General features: G+C 34.3%; 1 pseudogene; it reads left to right on the plus strand.

Moving 5' to 3' along the window:
* The first annotated feature begins 15,842 nt into the window (after nucleotides 1-15,842).
* Nucleotides 15,843-19,393, plus strand: LOC121242385 (annotated as a pseudogene).
* The last annotated feature ends 3,074 nt before the right edge of the window (nucleotides 19,394-22,467 follow it).

Consider the following 22,467-nt stretch of genomic DNA (forward strand, 5'->3'; position numbering starts at 1 on the left):
ACAGGCGAGTATGTCTTACTTAATATATTAATATGAGCCTATTTTGAAATAGATGCGATATTAGTAATATTTAATTTTTCTAATTTATTACAGATTTGTTCTAATAAATCATTTTTGTTTTAAGAAAAAAGAGTTTTTAGATGAGATGAGATTTCATGGGTAACAAATAAAGAGGTTCCTTTTGCTTCTTTAATTGTAGGATTAATAGGAGTAGTTAGGTTTCAATTCTCTCTAATTGTTTACTCATGGTTTTTAGATATAAATTGTTATAATTGTTTTGTTGGATTATATTATCAGTGTTTTTACTTTCTGTTGTATTATTATATTTTTTTAGTGGTGAAACTAATATTTGAATACTTCTTTGATTGTACTTAATGGCTTCAAAAGGGGGGTATTTTTCATAAACAATTTGATTATTTTCTTCCCTAATCTATTGATTAGTAGTTCTGTTTATGGTTAATAATTGGTTTGAGTTATAGATTTCAAACCATGTAAAGAAAGGTATATTAATTTGTATTCCTTCTAAGTGCTCATAATATTTTTCTTGAATACAAACTCTCTCTACTTTTGTAAAAGTTGAGAAAAATACTAATATTTTTTTATTATTTTCTTGTTTCATATAATCTTGTTTGAGATATTCTTTATTAATTGTAAATTCTTCTTTATGCAGGGTATATATTTGAACATCATCTCCAAGAACTTGTGAATATGTTGGAGAATAATGTTCTTTTACTTGTTTGGGATTATGAGAGGTGGATGCTATATCTGGATGATTAACAGTATATATTGGTGTATCAATAATATTATCAGGAATAACTCCTCGGATCTATGTGTCTAGATTCTGGGATCTAGTGTCAAAGTTTTGAAATCTATTCCGAAAAATTGAAATAAGAATAGATTTGGGTGTATAATAACTAGAAGGTACTGGAGAAGAATGAAGTGAATGCAATCTTCTAAAAGGTTGAAAAGCAATTTAGACGGTTCTATCTATTTTTTGATCTATGTATTTTAGATCATCTGTAGAATTGTTTTCTATTTTAAGTAATGGAGTGATGTTTTCTAATTGTCATTCATTAGAGAGAGTAGTTTGATTCCAATTAATTTGTTTAGAAATTTGTACACTAGAATTTTGTGTACTAGATTGTAATAATAATGTATATTCTTTTGGACTAGTAATAAGAGCTTGTGGTTCTAATGTTATTTTCATCAGTTTATAATGGATCATATATACTACTGTTAAAGGATGTGATCCTTTCATCATATGATAACCATTTTTTTTAATATTTAATGTTAAAGCATGTAGGATATTAGTATCAAATAATTAAAGAGAGTAATTAGGATAACAATTAAAATAAACATGGCCTTGGAACAAGCTTGACTCTACCATGCCAACTACTGAATCATGAAAATTATAGTATCTTCCATCTCTTAGACAAAGTTATACTGAGATATTTAATCCGTTTCCAGTGAGTGATTTTATAGCCACTTGTACTAATCCAATATATATAAAAGAACATTTATGTTTTTTATGATGTTTAATAGCTTATTTTGTTAATAATCATAAGGATTCATAATCATTATTTAAACTAATGGTTTTTTTTTTTTACTGTTTTAATAGTATAATTAGTAAGAAATGATTTTTTCATTCCTCTATTACCGCTTGGCTTCTATGAAAGACGTGACATTTAATCATTATTAATGTATAATCTTGTTTAATTAATTGTTGTTTTTTCTTTAGATATTTTGTATCATCCATCGTTACTTTTAATTCAAGTCTTGTATTATAATCTATAGATCTTAAATCATATAACTCTCGATAACCAACACTATGAGCAAAATAAAAATAATATTCCATAAAACCAACAATAAAAACAATAGAAATTATAACAACAATAAATACCAATATAATAGCTAATGACTCTGATAGTAACTATTATACTATACTTATAATAGTTATCATAATTTCTAATAGTAAGTACATTAATTATTGTGTAACTTATAATAATAACTATAGTAACAATAGTATAACTATATTATATTATAACTATAGTAGATATCTATTAGGAATAGGGTATCTAATTCATTGTAATACTTTATTTAAAGGTTTATAATTGATGACTAAACGAGGAACTCCTCTTTCTAATTCTACTTTTTTTTAACATGAAAGGCAGCACAACTATATGATAACTTACTTTTTCTAATTAATCATTTTGTTAATAAATCATTTATTTTTTTTTTTTTTACAGAATTCTAATAATTCATTATTCATTTGAATCGGTCTAACCTTAGTTGGAATATTTTTATTGGAAAATTATTTTTCAAATGATAATTCAACTATATGTTGTTTTCTATTCCAGAAAGCATTAGGTAGATTAGAGCATACTTTATTTTCAATTATAATTTTAAAATTATCAACTTTTTGGGTTAATAACGGATCTTTTAATTGTTCTTGAATCATTTTATATTTTAATTCTTGTTTTAAGAAGCTTATTTGTTTTTCCTTTATTCTAATTCTATTTTTTGTTAAAAAATTAACTTCTCTGGTTAATTAAACTTCATTTAAAGAGTTAATTTCTTTTGGTACAGGGGGAAATAATAATTTAAATTGAATTTATTGTCTAAGTATTTTAGTAGAGATTTATTTTTCTATTACAGAGAAAGGGTAAAGTAAGGCAAGGAAAATATTTCCTAATATTACTTTGTATTAATATTTTTTTACTAAAATAAATGTTGTTTTAAAACAAATTCTATTATTACAAATATGTGCATTAGATAATTTATAATTTATGTTTAATTTTGTTCCATTGGCTTGGGATAATGTCTCTTTTGTTTTTCCAAAATATTTAGAATGTATTTATCCATCTTGTATATAATTTAAATCTACTCCTGTATCTAATAGGGCAATTGTAGTGAAAAAAATTCTTGATTAATTGAGACTATTACTTCAGAATACCGTTTTTGGAAGTTTATCTTATCAAGGATATTAATGAAATCATTTGTTTCATCTTTTATAACTATTGTTGAACAATCTCCTTGTTATTTATCTTGTTCTTTATTATTAATGTGACGCCCCGACCCCCACGTACAAGAAAAACACGGGAATCGTGATGTCAATATGATGACAACACGGTCACGCATCCCAACGATAGTACCAAGTGTGTGTACATGCAACAGTGTCCAATAAACAATGCAGCGGATAAAATTAATAAGTCAACTAAGTACCAGAATTTTAATACAAATATTCAAACAAAGCATCTTTAAAAAGTTATACAGTCATCCAAAATAAATATATTAAAAGTCCAAACCAAACGAGTGATCCTAGATCACTCCTCGGGCGGAGCCGGATCCTCAAGCTCACCCTCATCCTCCTCTGCATGAAAATTTGTGTTACCAGATAACGGTACCGCAGGTAAGTATAATCCAAACAACCACGAGATAAAAACATATTAATACCACCAACATGCATGCATATGATGAAATATGCATCAAATCCAAAATATTATTTTTCCTGAAAATAGATATTTTCCAACACACGCCAAAATCCCATTTGGCCCAAAATAATAATCCGTCATTTTCCTAGAATATGACCCAAATCAATAAAACCTCATTTTCACAGAAAATGAATCACATAAAATCATTTTAATCAACACACGCTATTTTCTCATAAAACAGCCCTTTAATCCATTAACCTTATGCACTATGATCTCCTCTAGGGATCATCCGCACGTCCTGCCTTCATAGCGATGCCCAGTTCCGCGCCCAGCGCGTTCGTGGCTAAGCACCCACTACGTAACGAGCGATGCCTAGTTCTGCGCCCAGCGTGTTCGTGGCCAAGCATCCTCTAGTCCCCACCAACAGAGGGGCCACGGAGTCGGCACGAGACCATCTCGTCCGATCCCATTGTCGCCCAGCAACAATCCAGGGGACGTCACTCAGTATATTCCGCTCCCGAGTGACCAGAGAAGCTCCACCGAGATAATACCTCATCTCGGCTTGGGGTCGTGATACACACGGACCCAAAAATCTTTTAACACATGAAAACCCAGTTTTCAATCAACACATGAACATGAATGCATTTACACGAAAACTCAGTTTCCTTTACAAACATGATCATGTGTGCAATATGCCATATACATGAACAACACCATAACCAACAACCAACAATACAAACCAAACACACAATAACTCAGTCCACAATCCATCCAACCTTCGTACTCCTCGGTCTCAGTTCGGCATATAACCAACCAGATCACAACAATATGAGTTAGTGCAAAAATATATTTAAATCATGATAGTTCTTTGAAAAAATACTTACAGTGCTATATAATAATTTTCGAAGGATCACGGTAGTGCAAAAGGTGGTGGCTCAGCAACAAAACAGTGTAAAATACACTGTGGCCGTGGGTCTCAAATAACCACTTTTGAATGGGGACAAACTAAGACCCGAAATTGATAGGGTAGGGCCTAGAGAGGTCGGTGAAGCCAATAGTGGTAGTGGTTTGCAGTTGGTGGCGGTGCAAAAGGTGGTTTTAGGCCAAAAATGTCGAAATCGGAGATGGAGATAAATAGGCTTCACCGGTGACGGATCGGAGCCAGGGTTGGGTCCATTGGATTGCTAGGAGGTCGAGTAGGAAGCGGTGAAGAGATGGTGGCCGGTGGTGGGCGACTACGGCGCGCGAGCACAAGAGGTGTTGCGGCTTGGTGTTGGACGTGAGGGCTATCGGCGGCAATGGAGGAGCTGGAAACAGAGGGAGGTGGTCGCTGGCCGGTGGGGAAGCGAACGGAAAGGGCGGTGTGGGCCACGGCGGCGCGGTGGCGGTGGGTTGGGTGAGAAGGAGAACCGCACGGGGAGAGAGAGAGGGAGGACGCAGTGCGCAGGAGAAACAGGAGAAGAAGAAAAAGAAAGAAAAAGAAGAAAAGAAAAAAGAGAGGAAAGAGAAAATGAAGGGAAAGAAACGAGGTCCAGTCCTCACATCTTGAGTCACAAAAATGATCTAACGGAAACGATTTTAAAACAGCAAATCAATTAAAATAATTTAAACGTAATGATATAATGAAAATAAAATAATTAAATCCAACGATCAATTAATTTAAAAAGAAGAACAATTTAAATGCATAACAATAATTAATATTAAAAAAACATATCAAATTTAATTTTCACAATTTAAAGATCATAATATAAACCATTTAAAATATCCGATAATTTTAAAATAAGAGAATAAATTTTTGAATTAATAAAAATAATCCTTCAATAAAAATACACTAAAATACGGGATGTTACAATTAAGATTATTTACATTTTTATTATTTTTAATAATATAATTTCTTGTAGTAAGTGTTCATTTGAAGCTTCTAGTTTAAGATTGGATATTTTCAAATTTCAAATTTCTTGTTTTATCTCATTAATTTCTTCTTGTAGATGTTGTATTGTAATTTTTTGTTATTCTGCTTTGAACTTTCTTGCTATTTCTGAAAAATTGTAAGATGTTGAAGATATTATTGAAGTGTTTTGACTATTAAAAGTATCTTTTAATTTTTCTAAGTAATCTTTTCTTTCTTGAAGATCATTGATTTTGTCTATTAATTCTAATATAATATCTTCTTGTTTTGAAACTATATTAATGGTTTTATTACAAATACAATTATTCTTATTGAAATAATTGCAAACTTATACCTCATCTTCTTCAGACTCACTATCAGAAGATTGCTCTAAAAAATTTGATTATTTTAATTGATATATTTCTTGCTCTTCCGAAGAGCTTTCTTGCTCTTCACTCGAATGTACTATAAAAATATCTAATAATTTTTCTTTTATTGTACCAAATATATCTTGTTCATTAATTTGTCGTTTGGCTTTACAATTTAATTTATAATGTCTAACTTTTTCGCATTTATAACAAACGATTTGTTTTTTCTTTTTATTAGTCTTTTTAGGATTTTTTATTGGTTTATTATATGAGAAATATTTTAGCTACAAATGGATTACACAAAAGTAATTCCACAAACTGACATGGTTTCATATAGTTCGTCAGATTGTAAAGTTACTTTTATTGTAAAGTATATCTAACAAATCATATGAAACCACATCAGTTTGTAGAATTGCTTTTGCATAATCTCTTTGTGGCTATAATAATCCTCTTATTATATATTTGTTTATCTTTTGTTCTTTAATAGGGTTTTTTGTATTTTCATTTTTTGTTAGAATAATTCTTATAAATTCTTTTTCCCTTTTTGTATCTTCTTGAATGGGCTAATAATGCGGTATAATCAAACTGCTCACAAAAGGTACCTAATTGTTTATTAGTAATTTTTTTTTCTTTCTCCATTTTCCTTTTTAATATTAAATCGTTGCACATAGTTAAACTAGTCCTATTAATAGTAGTTATTATATCACTATATGTGAGATTATGAAAGTCAATAGTACTATTTGATTTTACTAATGATTCTCGTACATTTTGGACGAAGTAATATGAAAGTCCGGTTATAAACTTTTCCTTCCAGTATGGCTGCTGACAGTTATTTCTGATTATAACTTTAGTTAGAAATACATCTTTATTCCAACGAAAATCAGATAATTGAGGACATTTTAAATTAATTAATAAATCGCTGGTTCTTTCCTTGAATTGAACAGGATCACCAATAAAGTGTTTAGTTAATGCCGATATTAAAGTATTTACAGCATCTTGTAATGGTAAATCGTTTTCTGTTTTAATCACTTGCATATTTTCATCATATTTATATGCAGTTCATATTTGTGTCCTTTGTTCATGTGAAAGATAGTGATCTCATCAGCCTTTTAATTGGCCAGTAAACCTTGTAATAATAATATGTGCTACTTGGTGATCAGTTTTTCTTTTACTTTTATAGACGTTAGCAACCATAATCATTTCTTTGAAATAGTTTAATATTTCATACTCAGATAATCCATCTATATTCTATTCATAGAATACATCTGGTGCAAAAGCAGATCTCACTATATGTTCTCTTTCTTCAAATTACATATCTAGTGCAGTAGGCCTCAAATACCAATTGCGAGTAATAGAAACATGATGTTTAGAATCACTAGCTGAAAAACTGTTAACATGATCTCCTCTAATCTTATTTATTTGTAAATCTATTATTTGTAAATCTAAATTTTTAAATTAGTTTTCAATATTACTAATTTCAAAATCAGATAATACAGGTGAATTTGTCTTACTTAATACATTAATATGGGGTTATTTTGAGGTAAATGCATTATTACTAATAGTTAATTTTTCTAATTTAATAGAGATTTGTTCCAATAAATCATTTTTGTTTTTAGAAAAAATAGTTTTTAAATGAGATGAGATTTCATGATGAACAAATAAATGGGTTTCTTTTACTTATTTAATAGGAGGATTAATAGGAGAATTATATATAACTAGTATGGTATAGTAACTAGTAGTGATACTCATAGTTATTATACTTATGCTATATACTTACACAAATACTAATACTCATTGTTATTATACTTATAGTATATACTAATATAGTTATACTACTACTATATTTATATATCACAATATATATAGTGAATTAATAAACTAATTATGGATAATATAGTTGAATTAAATAATTATAATACTATAGTTCGATTAAAAGTGATAAAATTACTAATATTTCAATTTGTAGTACATTCAAACGTTCAATAACACCGTTCGACCACACGTAACATGATTGAACAATAATTTACATAAAGAAGAGCATTCAAACAGTTTGTAGAATTTTTCACTCCCACGAAATAGTGGCGGATTGTTTCCCGTGAAAGTGTATGAAACATAGAAAATTATGCGAATGCCATTTTTACCCTTTCGAACGCTTCTGCGAAAATTTTATAAGCAGAAAAATTTTGGCGCTCATTGAATTTTCATGTTCGAACACCAAAATTAGTCGTTTGAACGGTATACGATGACCCAAGTGACAACTTATTCTAATGTAATAAGTGGTTTATTAATTAGAACAACACCATTTCAAAATGTAGACAACTAATTACAATGAAAAATGTTGCCGTAATAAGTTTTAAAACCTACGCAACCTTCAAAAGCCCTCAGCCTGCCGCACATTTCTCATTTTCTCACTTCTTCTTCAACTAGTGCCCAAAAAACTCATTTTCTCCACAATCCTCCACTTTTCTTTACATAATCCTTCATTCTCTCCACGAAATGTATAAACATTAGCACTATATTGATTCAAGGTATGTTTTTTTGTTAGATTTCAATATAGATTAACTCATTTTCTTCATTATAGTGATAAATTTGTTTAAACACCATTTTGTAGATGTTTATTGAGTTATTTCAGTTTGCACAACTCAAGGTATGTCTAGATTTCATAATTTATAGTTTTTAACATCGAATCTAAGTATTTGTGTATTTATCTTCCATGTGAATTGATTTTTGGGATGATTGATTGCATTTTGCGATGTGTTTACCTCTCTGGTTTCTATTCTAGGTTAGTACCGTTCAATCACAATATCACATTTCGAACGGTTCTCCTTGTTCGAACGTTAAACACAAAAAACAATTTAATGATTTTGCAATGTATTTGAGGCTTGGAAATTATTTTATAGCATAAATTATTATCAAAGTATATGTGTTACTATAATACTAGTGGCTTAGTTTACTAGTTAGGAGTTGGATTTCAGAGTTATTTTTATATTCAATTGAACCTTATACCCATTCGAGAGTTGTGACCAAATATTCTCTTAAAAAATGTTTGGGTACAACCCTTGAATTGTTCAAAGTGAACAGTTTGAGATTCTATCATCTATATGGCAGATATATTCAATTTAAACTCTTGTATTAGTCAAACAAAATTTTGGTTCAGTGTTTCCTTATATTCTTCGGGTATATGGTTCATAAGTTTCTTGGCCCATGAATAGGGTCGACGACTTGTCGTGACTAGCATACTTGAAGAATTATAGGGAAATGCGGTCAAAATTTTTACTAATATTAGAGGTTTGGACTAAGTATATATGCGATATAGATGATAGTCTCTCGAATGAGATATGACCAACTATCTTATAAAGTAGATGGTAAACAAGTATGAATAGACTCTTGATAGTGTTTATCCCATGAATTAGATTTTTTTGATAGACAACCGATGGGTAACAGAAATACAATAGATAAGAGTTGGATGCTATTGAGAGATAGACTTGGGCAAGACTATAAGGACTATGCACATGGGGTGAAGTTTTTTTATAGAGTTTGCTCGCATGAGTGTTGACAGTCGAGGATCAAGCCACATGTAAACATGGAAGGAAAGAGAGCAACTCTGGAAGAGTGACCCTCGGCATCGACCGCACCCTCGCGTGGACACGGAACCTTGAATATCTCTATTTTTGAGACCTGGTAGATAAGGACCAAAGATGCCAAAATCGCAGCTTGGATGCTTGAGCGCCAAATGCTACACAAGAAAGATGGTCCGGCGTCGCCTACTTCTGGTGCGTCTCCCCCACTGGAGGCTGTGGATTGGATGGATTTCTCAAGGGCCATTGATGAGAGGGAAGAAAGTAACAGAGAAAGGAGAAATGAGTATAAGGGAAAAGGATGGGAGTTAGAGGAAAAGAAGGGTGAGAAGATTACGATGCAGAGAGAGGAGACAAGACCATGATCTAATCGCACTTATAAAAGAAGAAGGCAGCAGTTAATTTCCCACACCCCGTGGCAGAAGGAAGGAGTACGAGACGCTATGAATCCCATAAAACATGTACCACGAAGCGACGTGAAGGCGAAGAGCCGCCTGACGCCCCCAATTCTGACACATTTGAAAAGATGCCATCAAATACAAGCATAATATTGAGAGACGTGCCAACAAGGATGGAAAGGGAAATGTTACTAGCGATGCCAAGCGACAGGAGGCCACCTTAGACTTTGGAGCCAAACACACGTCATCGGGGCAACCCCCGAACCTCGACATCAAGGCGAGTTTAAAATTAAAAAATTCTCACCGTACGAGTCTGATGAGACTTGATGGGATAACTGTAAGGGGTTTTTTCCCATTTTTTAATGGGCCTGTGAGAAGCAACTAAGGGAATAATAAGCAAAAGCCCAGCGCAGAACAAATAGATTCCTCGACTCGCCCCACAGGTAGACTCTCCTAGAATGCAACCCCCATGTGGGAGCATACTGCATGTCCAGCCCTTGACTACCTGTTCGCATAAATGAGCAGGAAGTAATGGAGATTCTTGATCCTATGACAAAGTGAAATTGACGGACTACCAAGAACACCAACAGGGTAAAGCAAATCAAGGAACTATGCCATATTAATGACACCACTACCCGAGCTACACGCCACATTAATGACGTCATCGTAGAAACACATTGCATTAAAAAACTCTGACAAAAGGAACAAAAAAGAGAGTATGGAATCCACGGAGGCAAGCATGATCTATCCCCCAGGCTCTTGGTATAAATTGTAACACCCCGTATTTTAGTGTATTTTTATTGAAGGGTTATTTTTAAGAATTCAAAAATTTATTCTCTTGTTTTAAATTTATCGGATATTTTTAGATGTTTTATTTTATGATATTTAAATTGTGAAAAAATTAATTTGAGATGTTTCCTTAATATTCATTATTGTTATGCATTTAAATTGTTTTTCTTTTAAATTAATTGATTGTTGGATTTAATTATTTTATTTTCATTGTATCATTACGTTTAAATTATTTTAATTGACTTACGGTTTTAAAATCTTTTCCGTTGGATCATTTTTGTGACCCAAGATATGAGGATTGGACCTCATTTCTTTCCTTCCACTTTTCTTTTTCCTCCTTTTTCTTTTCTTCTTTTCTTTCTTTTCTTTTCTTTTATCTCCTTCTCTCTCTTCTCTCCCGCGGAATCTCTCCTCTCTCTCTCTCCCCGCATCCGCGTCTTCCTCACCCAATCTACTGCCGTCGCCCAGCAGTGGCCGACACCGCCCAGCCCATTGTCTTCCCCACTGGCCGGCGACCACCTCCTTCCGTTTCCAGCTCCTCTATCGCCGCTGATAGCCCCTACGCCCAACACCAAGCTGCGACACTTCTTGTGCTCGCGGGCCGCCGTCGCGCCACCACCGGCCACCATCTCTTCACCACTTCATCCTTGACCTCTTAGAAACCCAATGGACCCATCCCCAGCTTTGATCCGTCACTAGTGAAGCCTATTTATCTCCATCTCCGATTTTGACATTTTTGGCCTAAAACCACCCTTTGCGCCGTCACCCACGGCAACCCACCACCATCACTAGCTTCACCGAGTTCTCTAAGCTCTACCCTATCAATTTCAGGTCTTGGTTTATCCCCGTTCAAAAGTGAGTTTTTGAGACCCACGGGCACAGTGTATTTTACACTGTTTTGTTGCTGAGCCGCCACTTCTTGCAGCTTCGTGATCCTTCGAAAATTATAATATAGCACTGTAAGTATTTTTCTAAAGAACTTTCGTGATTTAAATATATTTTTACACTAACTCATTTTATCTGTGAACTGGTTGGTTATGCCGGACTAAGTCCGAGGAGTTCAGGGGTCGGATGGATTGTGGACGGAGTTGTGTGTTTGGTTTACACTATTGGTTGTTATGGCGTTGTTCATGTACATAGCATATTGCACGCATGATCATGTTTGTAAATGAAACTGGGTTTTCGTGTACATACATTCATGTTCATGTGTTTATTGAAAACTAGGTTTTCATGTGTTTATTTGAAAATTAGATTTTCATGTGAAATGATTCTGAGTGTGTTTGAAACGACTGGATTGACTGGTTTGAGAAAAAGGAAAAGAGACTGTAGGGATGGTGGTAAGCAGGGATGATGGTTGTGTCCCGCCTGCGATTCCCGCCTACGGTGCACACGGCAGGGATGGTGGTAAGAAGAGATGATGGTATAGTCCCGCCTAGAGTACTCTGATAAGTATTCATTGTGTGTGATAAATATTCATTGTGTGGAAAGGAACTGTAGGGATGGTGGTAGAGTCCTGCCTGTGATTCCCGCCTACGGTGCACGTGGTAGGAATGGTGGTAAGTAGGGATGGTGGTTGTGTCCCGCCTGTGATTCCCGCCTATGGTGCACGCGGTAGGGATGGTGGTAAGCAGGGACGGTGGTAAAGTCCTGCCTACAGTGTCTGATAAATGGTTTGTTTTGTATGAATCATTTTTTGAAAAAATGACAGACTATATTTTTGGGCCAAAATGAGATTTTGGCATGTGTTAGAAATAATCATTTTTCTGGGAAAAATGGTATTTTATGGCTAAGTGTATTTTGTCATATGAATGCGTGTTGGTTGCATTAATATGTTTTTATCCCAAGAGTTGTTTGGTTTATACTTACATGTGGTACCATTTTATGGTATCGCAGCTTTTGATACAGATGTGGATGACGAGCCTTAAGCTTGGCTCCGTTGGCGTAGTGATTTGGGATTACTTCTATTTCTCGAGATTCGCTTTAGCAATTATTATGTATTTGCCTTTGTAATACAATTTGGGATGACTGTATAACTTTTAAAGGTAATTTATTTTGAATATTTGTATTAAAATTTTGGTACTTAGTTGACTTGTTAAATTTATCCGCTGCGTTGTTTACTGTACACTGTTGCGTGTACACACACTTGGGACTTTCATTGGGATGCGTGACCGAGTTTTCATCATCCTGACATCACAATTCCTGTGTTTTTTTTTTTTTTGTACATGAGAGTCAGGGCGTCACATAAATAGCAATTTCAAGGTACGAGAAAACTTTCTAACCCCTAGACTCTCTCATTATTTACAAACTTCTAAAATACTCGACTAACTTTGGCATCAGAGACTCTCTGGCTTCAGGGTTACCCACTCCCAATGTCTTTCTTCTCTATTTTCACATGCCTAGTTCTAAAGACCTGAGTTGTTAGAACTTAACCCAAAGGTGTACGAAACATGACGTTAACAATATACATGGTTCTAAATTTCTTTGCTTGTCTAATTAAATCAAGATTTTGTATGAATTCTCCCTTTTTGTCTGAAAATAATTGGCAAAGTGAGGGAAAAGAAAATTGAAGGCCATGAAAGTAGTCATTGCACAAGTGAGGTTGAGTTCTACTTGCTAGATGTAGTTGGAGAACGAATCTAACTTAGAAATTAGGAGATCCTGATCTGGTCGAAACCGCGTTGCATCATTAAAAAAAAAACGAAAACACGCAAGTTGGTCAGATGCATTGGTGAAAGAAGCAACTTCTTCACAACCTATTGTTTTGAAAACTAGTTAATTGAGGTCAAACGTGATCATGCATGCCAGCTTTGTTTGAAAAAAGAACGTGTTGGTCTAAAGATCGAAGGATGAGTAATATCTTTGGCAACTTCCTTCGCAGCATCGAATTGAATATAATATATATATATATATATATATATATATATATGAAATTAATTAGAATGCATTACACATGATCAGCTCCTCTATATATGCAGCTTTCACAGCTGCTGCCTTTTCAGAACAGAAAACTAAGCATTGATCAATGGGATTATGGGACCCAAAAAAAAAAAGGTCTTTTAAAGCGGCCAGTTGGAATTTGCTATTTTAAAAGTCAACCTAAACTTTTGGTGCATGCATATTATCTACTTCAATTTTCTTTCCCCTCACTTTGCGAATTATTTTTCCGAAAAGAAAAAAAGGAGAATTCTTACAAAATCTTGACTTAACTAAACGAGCAAAAAAATTTGGAACCATGTATATTGTTAACGTCGTATTTCATGTCTTTTGGGCCATGTTTCAGTAACTCAGGTCTTTAGAACTAGGCTTGCGAAAATAGAGAAGAAAGACATTATGAGAGGGTGACCTTGGGACCGGAGAATTTTCGATGCTAAAGTTATTAAAGTATTTTAGAAATTTGTAAATAATGAGAGAGTCTAGGGATAAGAAAGCTTTCTCGTTCCTAGAAATTGCTATTTATAACTGGAGCTTGGGGGGAGGGGGGGATAGATCATGCCTACCCCCGTGGTGTCCATGCTCTCTTTACTATTCCTTTTATCAGAGTTCTTTAATGCGGCGTGTCTCTATGACAACGTCATTCATGCGGCTTGTAGTTCGGGTAGTAGTGTCATTAATGCGGCATAGTTTCCTTATTTGACTTACCTTGCTGGTATTCTTTGTGGTCTGTCGATGTCATTTTGTCAGAGGATCAAGGGTCCCCCTTACTTCTTGCTCTTTTATACGGATAGGTACTCAAGGGCTAGACGCTGCTTGAGGGATGCACCAAGCCCCCCAAGTCGTTCCCTCTTCGCTACAACATCTAGAAGGAGCCCACCTTCCACTTGTTGCTCCACCTCTGCAACATGATTATTAGAAGTAGTGGCTGCCACCCTTTAAATAACGGAGTCCAAGCCTCCGAGTGACTCAGGCTCCTCTCCACCTGCCGCAGAAACTGGATCGTCCCATCTCACTGCAGCAGGCGAAGACATTGTTGAGAGCGGTGCTGTAGAGACGGGGCCCCTCGAGCAAGCCTCGACCTCGCCTTGAAAAGAGCGACTATCGGTAGTAGAACAAGCAGAAGATTTGGCGGGGTATATGTAAGAGGTTTTTCCCTCACTTCTTAACGGGCTTGAGAGGAGCAACTAAGGGAATAAGAAATGAAGGCCAAGCTCAGAACAAATAGATTCCTTGGCTTGGCCCTCGGGTCGACGCCCCTGGAACGCAACCCCCATGTAGGAGCATACTGCAGCATCTAGCTCTTGAGTACCTGTCTGCATAAATGAGCGAGAAGTAAGGGGGACTCTTGATCCTTTGACAAAGTGACATCGAAGAACCACCAAGAACAACGACAAAGTAAGGCAAATCGTGGAACCACGCCGTATTAATGACACCACTACCCATACTACACGCTACATTAATGACGCCGTCGTAGAGGCATGCCACATTAAAGAACTATAACAAAAGGAATAGTAAAGAGAGCATGGACTCCACGGGAACAAGCATGATCTGTCCCCTCCAGGCTCCAATTATAAATAGCAATTTCCAGATACGAGAAAGCTCTGTGATTTAAAGACTCTCTCATTATTTACAAACTTCGAAAATATTCTATTAACTTTCGCATTGGAGACTTCCCGGCCCCAAGGTCACCCTCTCCCAGTGTTTTTCTTATCTATTTTCGCAGGCTTAATTCAAAAGATCTGAGTTGTTGAAACTTGACCCAAAGGCGTACGAAACACAACATTAACAATATATATGATTCTAAATTTCTTTGCTTGTTTAATTAAGTCAAGATTTTGTATTAATTCTCCTTTTTTTTTTTTTTTTGGAAAAGTGATTCGCAAAGTGAGGGAAAAGAAAATTGAAGTAGAATATGAAAATATGCATGCACCAAAAGTTTAGGTTGACTTTTAAAATAGAAAATTCCAACTGACCGCTTTAAAAGACCAATTTTTTTTTTTTTGGGTCCCATAATCCCATTGATCAATGCTTAGTTTTCTGTTCTGAAAAGGCAGGAGTTATGGTAGCTGCATATATAGAGGAGCTGATCATGTGTAATGCGTCCTAATTAATTTCATATATATATATATATATATATATTCAATTAGATACTGCAAAGGAAGTTGCCAAAGATATTACTCATCCTTCTTTTGACCAACACGTTATTTTTTCAAACAAAGCTGGCATGCATGATCACGTTTGACTTCAATTAACTAGTTTTTAAAACAATAGGTTGTGAAGAAGTTGCTCATCAATCATTCTTTCACCAATGCATCTGACCAACTTGCGTGTTGTCGTTTTTTTTAATGATGCAACGCGGTTTCGACCAGATCGAGATCTCCTAATTTCTAAGTAAGAGTCGTTCTCCAACTACATCTAGCAAGTAGAACTCAACCTTACATGTGCAATGACTACTTTCATGGCCTTCCATGGAATCTCTTCCTCTTCCTCTTCCACCCATCAATGGAGTTACGATGTATTTTTAAGTTTTCGAGGTGAAGATACCCGCAATAATTTCACTGCACATCTATACAACGCTTTGCATCTAAAGGGAATCAACACTTACATTGATGATGAGCTTGGACGAGGAAAAGAGATTCCACCAGCACTTGCCAAGGCTATTGAAGAGTCAAGGATTTCGATCATTATATTTTCTAAAAACTATGCATCATCCACGTGGTGTTTAGATGAGCTGATGAAAATCGTAGAATGTAAGGAAGTAAAGCAGCAAATTGTTTTACCAATATTTTACAAAGTGCATCCATCAATAGTACGACATCAAAGAAAGAGTTTTGGAGAAGCATTCGCTAAACATGAAGATAGGTTTAAGGATGATGAGAAATTGCAGAGGTGGAAGGCAGCCCTAAAAGAAGTGGCCAATGTGTCTGGGTGGCATTTAGGAAGGAATGGGTACTTCTAACCACTATTGTCTCTTCAACAATTATTTTCTTTATATTTGATCCCAATACATCTTTTACGACATAGCATGAATTGTGCTTTGGGAGATTTCCATATATCTTTACACATCTTCTTAATTTTACAGCAATATATAAAAACGTGCATCCAAAATTGAGTTCGACAATGAATCAAAATGAATTAAGAAGCTTAATAAAAAATGTAAAGATTGTGAAAAATCTAATTTAGGGAGGACTTGTGGCCACATAAAAGGATTGTAACCTAGGGAGGGAAGGATATCATTTTACTTTCTTCGTACTATACCCTTGTCATTTATCAAAAGAGAATAATTACAAGTGTTCCAAGTTCATCTTCTTATGTTTTTCATGTGAGGAACAAAGCTGATCATCAAATGTTTCTCTTAATCTTTTGTATTGGTAGGAACGAATCTAAATTTATCCACAAGATTGTTCAAGAGGTCTCAAGAATAGCAAACCGTGCATACTTACATGTTGCCAAATATCCGGTGGGAATAGAGTCTCGTCTAGAAGATATCAATACGCTTTTAGGCATTGAGATGAATGACACACGCATGATAGGTATCTTCGGGGTTGGTGGAATTGGTAAGACAACTATCGCCAAAGCTATCTATAATCTTATTGCTGATCAGTTTGAAGGTACTTGTTTTCTTGCAAATGTTAGAGAAACTTCAAAACGAGAGGGTGGTCTCATCCAATTTTAAGAGACAGTTCTTTCAAAGAACCTAGGAGACTCAAGTTTGAAGGTTGGCAATGTTGATCGAGGAATCAATTTGATAAAAGAAAGACTTTGCCGTAAAAAGATTCTTTTAGTTCTTGATGATGTCGATCAGCCAGACCAATTGGAAAAATTATGTGAAAGATGTGATTGGTTTGGTTTAGGAAGTCGAATCATCATAACAACAAGGGACAAACATCTGCTAGCTACGCATGATATATATTTGACATATAACATGAAGGAATTGGATCACACTGAAGCTCTTCGACTCTTTTGCCAGAATGCCTTCAAAAGTGACAAACCCAGTGAAAATTTTGTGGAACTCACAAAAGATGCACTAAGCTATGCTAATGGTCTTCCACTCGCTTTAATAGTGGTGGGCTCAGATCTATATGGTAGAGATATATCTTATTGGAAAAGTGTATTGGAAAAATACAAAAGAATTCCAGAGGAAAATATTCAAGAAAAATTAAGAATAAGTTATGATGGATTAGAGTCAAATGAGAGAAATATTTTTCTTGATATTGCATGTTTTTTCAAAGGAGAGGATGCAAGATATGTCACTAAAATATTGGATAGTTGTGGCTTCTTTCCAAATGATGGGATCGAAAAGCTAATTGACAAATTGCCTCATAAGTATTAATAAGTATGACAGATTGACCATGCATGACTTGTTACAAGATATGGGTAGAGAAGTTGTTCGACAAGAGTCACCAAGAGAGCCTGGCAGACGTAGTAGGTTATGGTTTCATGAAGACGTTCGTTATGTACTTGAAGAAAATACGGTAAGATTCACTATAAAATGTGCTTTAATTTTTTTATTTGTCCTTTTTTTTTTCTATTGAACCTATTAGGGATTTTGTTTTAGAAGAAAATGGAATTAGAAATACAAAGGGACACAGAAACATTAGTCGTATCAAACTGTAAACATTTGAAAGTTTAAGTTTAAGTTTTAGAAGAAAATGGAATTAGAAATACAAAGGGACACTGAAACATTAGCCATATCAAACCTATTAGGGGTTTTGTATTAGGTGAATGAAGTTTAAGTTTCTTCGTTATAAATTTTTACAAATTGAAATAGCGATGTATACATATGGTGTTTTGATAAGACAAAATACATAATTTTTGCAATCGTTGAACTATGTAGAACTTCATTCTTTGCTTTTGCTAGCACACTTAGGCATTCTTTGCTCTTGCTAGGGAACAAATGAAATTGAAGGCATATTGATTGATTTGCCTGAACAAGACAAGATATACTTGAATCCTGAGGTGTTCATGAAGATGAAAAAGCTTAGATTATTTATAAACCGTAATGCACGCTTCTCAAGAGGACCTACTTATCTCTCTAATGAGCTAAGAGTGCTTGATTGGCCTGAATATCCTCTACATTCTCTACCATCCAATTTTTATGGAAAGAAACTCATTGCTTTTAGAATGCATAAAAGTCTCATCAAGGAGCTCGGAGAAGGATTGAAGGTACAATTCTAATTTTCAATATTTATTTCTTTACACAATGTTTTAAATTTCCTTCAAACTAATATATTCTTATATTTTTGTTTTGTTTTTCTTTTCTTGACAGAATTTTCAAAACTTGACAGTTTTGGATTTCTCTGGGTGTCAATTTCTAACAAGCATTCCGGATCTTTCAAGGAACCCAAATTTAAAGGAGTTGACTCTTGATAATTGCTCAAATTTAGTTGAAGTTCATCAGTCAATTGGATTGCTCGATAATCTTGTTTCTTTGAGTCTCTATCAATGCAATAGCCTCAAGACTTTTCCTAGAAGGCTCAAGTTGAAATCTTTAAAGACACTTTACCTTGAAGGTTGCATAAGCCTTCAAAACTTCCCTGAGTTTGATTGTACAATGGAATCTTTAAAATTCATTAACTTTGCCTACACTGCTATAAAAGAAATGTCTTCATCCATTGGGTATCTCACTGGGCTTCAGGATTTACATATAGAAGGTTGCCAAGACCTTATGCATCTCCCAAATAACATTCTTCAGTTGCAACAGCTAAAGATTCTTTCACTAGGAGATTGTTCAGGTCTTCATAAGATTCCAAACAAGGGGAAAGGACAATGCAACATGCACTCTGTTGTGTCTGCTAAGGAATATGAAATTTCATCATCAAGTGTAGAATCTCTCTCATTACCACATTTGAATTATGAAATTGGCCCCTTATCAAAATCAGATTTCCTTTTGGTACTAAATTGCTTTTCTACTTTGGAAGAATTAGATCTATCGAGTAGTGATATTTTTAGTCTTCCAACATCCATCAAAAGAGTTAATGGATTAAAACAACTTAGGTTGGAGAACTGCAGGAAACTTCAAGAAATTCTAGAGCTTCCACCCAATATAGAAGAGGTTTATGCTAATGGATGCATCTCATTGGAAAGGTTTCCTGAAGTATCAAGAAAGTTTCAATTCAATACTTGCAACTTAAGGGCACTTCGATGGATTGAATTGTTTGGATGCTATAAAATGTTTGTGAATATAGGGATTCATGTGGCAAATCCTTTATTAGATGAGGTATCTCTTTTGCTGTCACCACCCCCACCCCTTCTCTGTGTCTCTGACATTTCTTTCTTTTCCTTTTTTTTTTTACTTTCGTTTTATGTGACATGTTTGAAATATATTTATTTAACAGGGACATCTTAATGACTATTTTGGCGGCATTATATTTCCGGGAAGTATGATTCCTGACTGGTTAATCCATTGTAAGGAGGCTTCAAATACTCGATCATGTGAAATAGATATTGATGGGCTTCTATATGGGGGTGAGATTATAGGAATTGCTTTGTATGTTGTCGTTCGACCTATTTTTGTGATCTCTACAGAAACTCCCCTTCATCTTCTTAATGTTGACATCAACTGTAACGGCGTAAGAAAGCTTTGTAAAGAAAGGATACTTCACTCATGGGGTTTAGATCATGTATGGTTGGAGTACTCTGTTCTAGAACCTTTCCAACTAAAAGGGAAAAGTCTAAATGTTAAGTTTACTTGCATTTCAAGCTCATTATCCCTTAAACGTTGTGGAGTCCAGTTGGTGCATAAGCATGCAGATAATGCTAAAGATCATTCAAATGTGTTCTATGAATATGATTGCAACTTGGAATCTGAATATTATCCACAACGGAAGAGGCGTACTACAACCTTGGATATCGCAAATTTGAACTTAGAGGATACTCAACTCGGTGAGTCCCTACCAAACTAATCAAATCACTCATACCATTGATCAACCTACCATCTTTTCTTCATTCATCACCCAAATACTTGCTTTGTTCTAGATTTACTTTCAAATCTCACTCTTAACACTAAAACACACTTGCTAGTTTTCATCAATGAGGAACCTGCAATTCTTATTATGTTCCAAAGTTAACAACTCAAGATGGGGGTTGTTAGGACTATATGTGACCATACTTTGTGTTGGCAAATTTCCTATACAAGAAACTAATAGCTTAGGTTTAAGTCATGAGTCTAAGGGATTCATGTGTTGTGTGTTAATCTCAGTCGTTTACCAACGATGACTTAGAAACCAAGTATTTTTTCTCTTGAGAATAGTCTTCAAATCCTAGGGGGAAATCCAATCTCCACTCTTTATAGTTTTATAGGACAAGTTTAAACTCAAAAGATACCGAGAAATGTTTTCTCAAAATAAAGCAATCTTGTTTGGGTTATTGATTACTCTATTCACGTATGCATATATGTTTGTGAACAAGTTTCAAGTTACTTAGGATAAAAATTTAATTTTTCAATCTTTCTTAGGATTGCACATCATGCCACCATTTGCTCATAAACAAACTACTTGGTCTTGGCCAACTTCATATGAGGCTGGTGAAAGCTCATCTAGACAGGTGGCACGACCTTCCTGGATGGAAACTCTGTTATCAGAGATAGATTGTAGGATGGATGCACATGTTGCTCCAGTGCGGAGACAGCTTGAAGATATTGCATCTAGACTCAAGAACACAGAGATTCAACTCCAAGATCTACAGAGTGCCTTCAAGGAAAATGTACCATAGCCAGCAGAGGATTGATCTTATAGGGCTTTGATTCACATTCTATTTCTAGCTACTAACTTTTTATTATCTTTGTACCGTACTGTACTCATCTTGAGCATGTAATTTAAGCATGTTTTTGTGTCTGTTACAATCATAATGTGTTGCCTGTTGATTGTACATCCTTTATGTATTAACAGGGTCGATGTGCTTCTTGCTATATTATATTAATGCCAAGTAATCAACTACTAATTGGTGATTTGTACAAACAAGTGCATTCTAATGTTGAGTTTGTAAAAACCCCACAATTAAAGGGTCTTGCCCAAAATTAACATGAATTAATGTTCTTTTTTTTAAAAAAATCTGATCCTGAATTAATTTTTAGAGAAATGCTTTAGCCATAAAAAGATCACGTAAAAATAAACTCACAAACTGTTATAACTTGACATGATACTTTAAATTATAAATGTACTTTTATTGTAAAGTAGATCTAACGTAATACCCGAATCCATGTCAGTTTATGAGTTTACTTTTGTGTGATCTCTTTGTAGTTATAACACTTCTCTAATCTTTAATGTGTTGCTTCCCAATAGTAAATCTATTGTATTTACATCTTCATCGAGCTTTGGCACAGATATAACATTTAAGTGTTTAAATTGACGAGAATTTTGACTTCCTTTTCTTTTATTTTCTTTTCCTTTCAAGAAATAAAATCATGATGAGTTGTCTAAGAGTTAAAAGGTCTTCCAATTAGTTAGTAAATAAATCTTATTCATTAAGTCCCATTTTTTCCCAAAAACAAATAAAGTAGAAATTTTAAAAACCTAAAGGACTATTTCGAGATTTCCCAATAAGATATCATGATATTCTTACTTTCTTATACATGGTTTTATTTTTATTATTTCTAAAGGGTTAAGTTTATAAAAAAAAATCATATTCGTAAATTGATGTGACTTGTTCAAATTTTTTAGACAAAATTAAAGAATTGCATAGCATAAGCATATCAATTGATGATTAAGGAGTCCTTATTCCATTAACCAAAGAATATCATGATACACATTTCACATCAAGTCACATCAATTGATGTGTTACCAAAATTAAATATGGAGTCCTTACTCCATTAACCAAAGAATATCATGATATTTCAACAAAATTAAATTGATGTGACTTGATGTGATATATTTAACTTTATTATGCAAGAGATTTTTTTAATGGAGTGGCATTACCAAGGCTTTACTCGTCCTCTTACATTGTCTATCTTCTAAAGGTGCCAGATCCAAAATGCTTTGATAAATTTCGACACATAAGCCTTTGTTCTGTGGCTTATAAAGTTTTTTCAAAGATTTTGCTTAAAAGGATTACAAAGTTGTTGCCTAAGTTGATTTTGCAGGA

The sequence above is a fragment of the Juglans microcarpa x Juglans regia genome, chromosome 8D (assembly GCF_004785595.1).
Source record: "Juglans microcarpa x Juglans regia isolate MS1-56 chromosome 8D, Jm3101_v1.0, whole genome shotgun sequence".
Taxonomy (NCBI): Eukaryota; Viridiplantae; Streptophyta; class Magnoliopsida; order Fagales; family Juglandaceae; genus Juglans; species Juglans microcarpa x Juglans regia.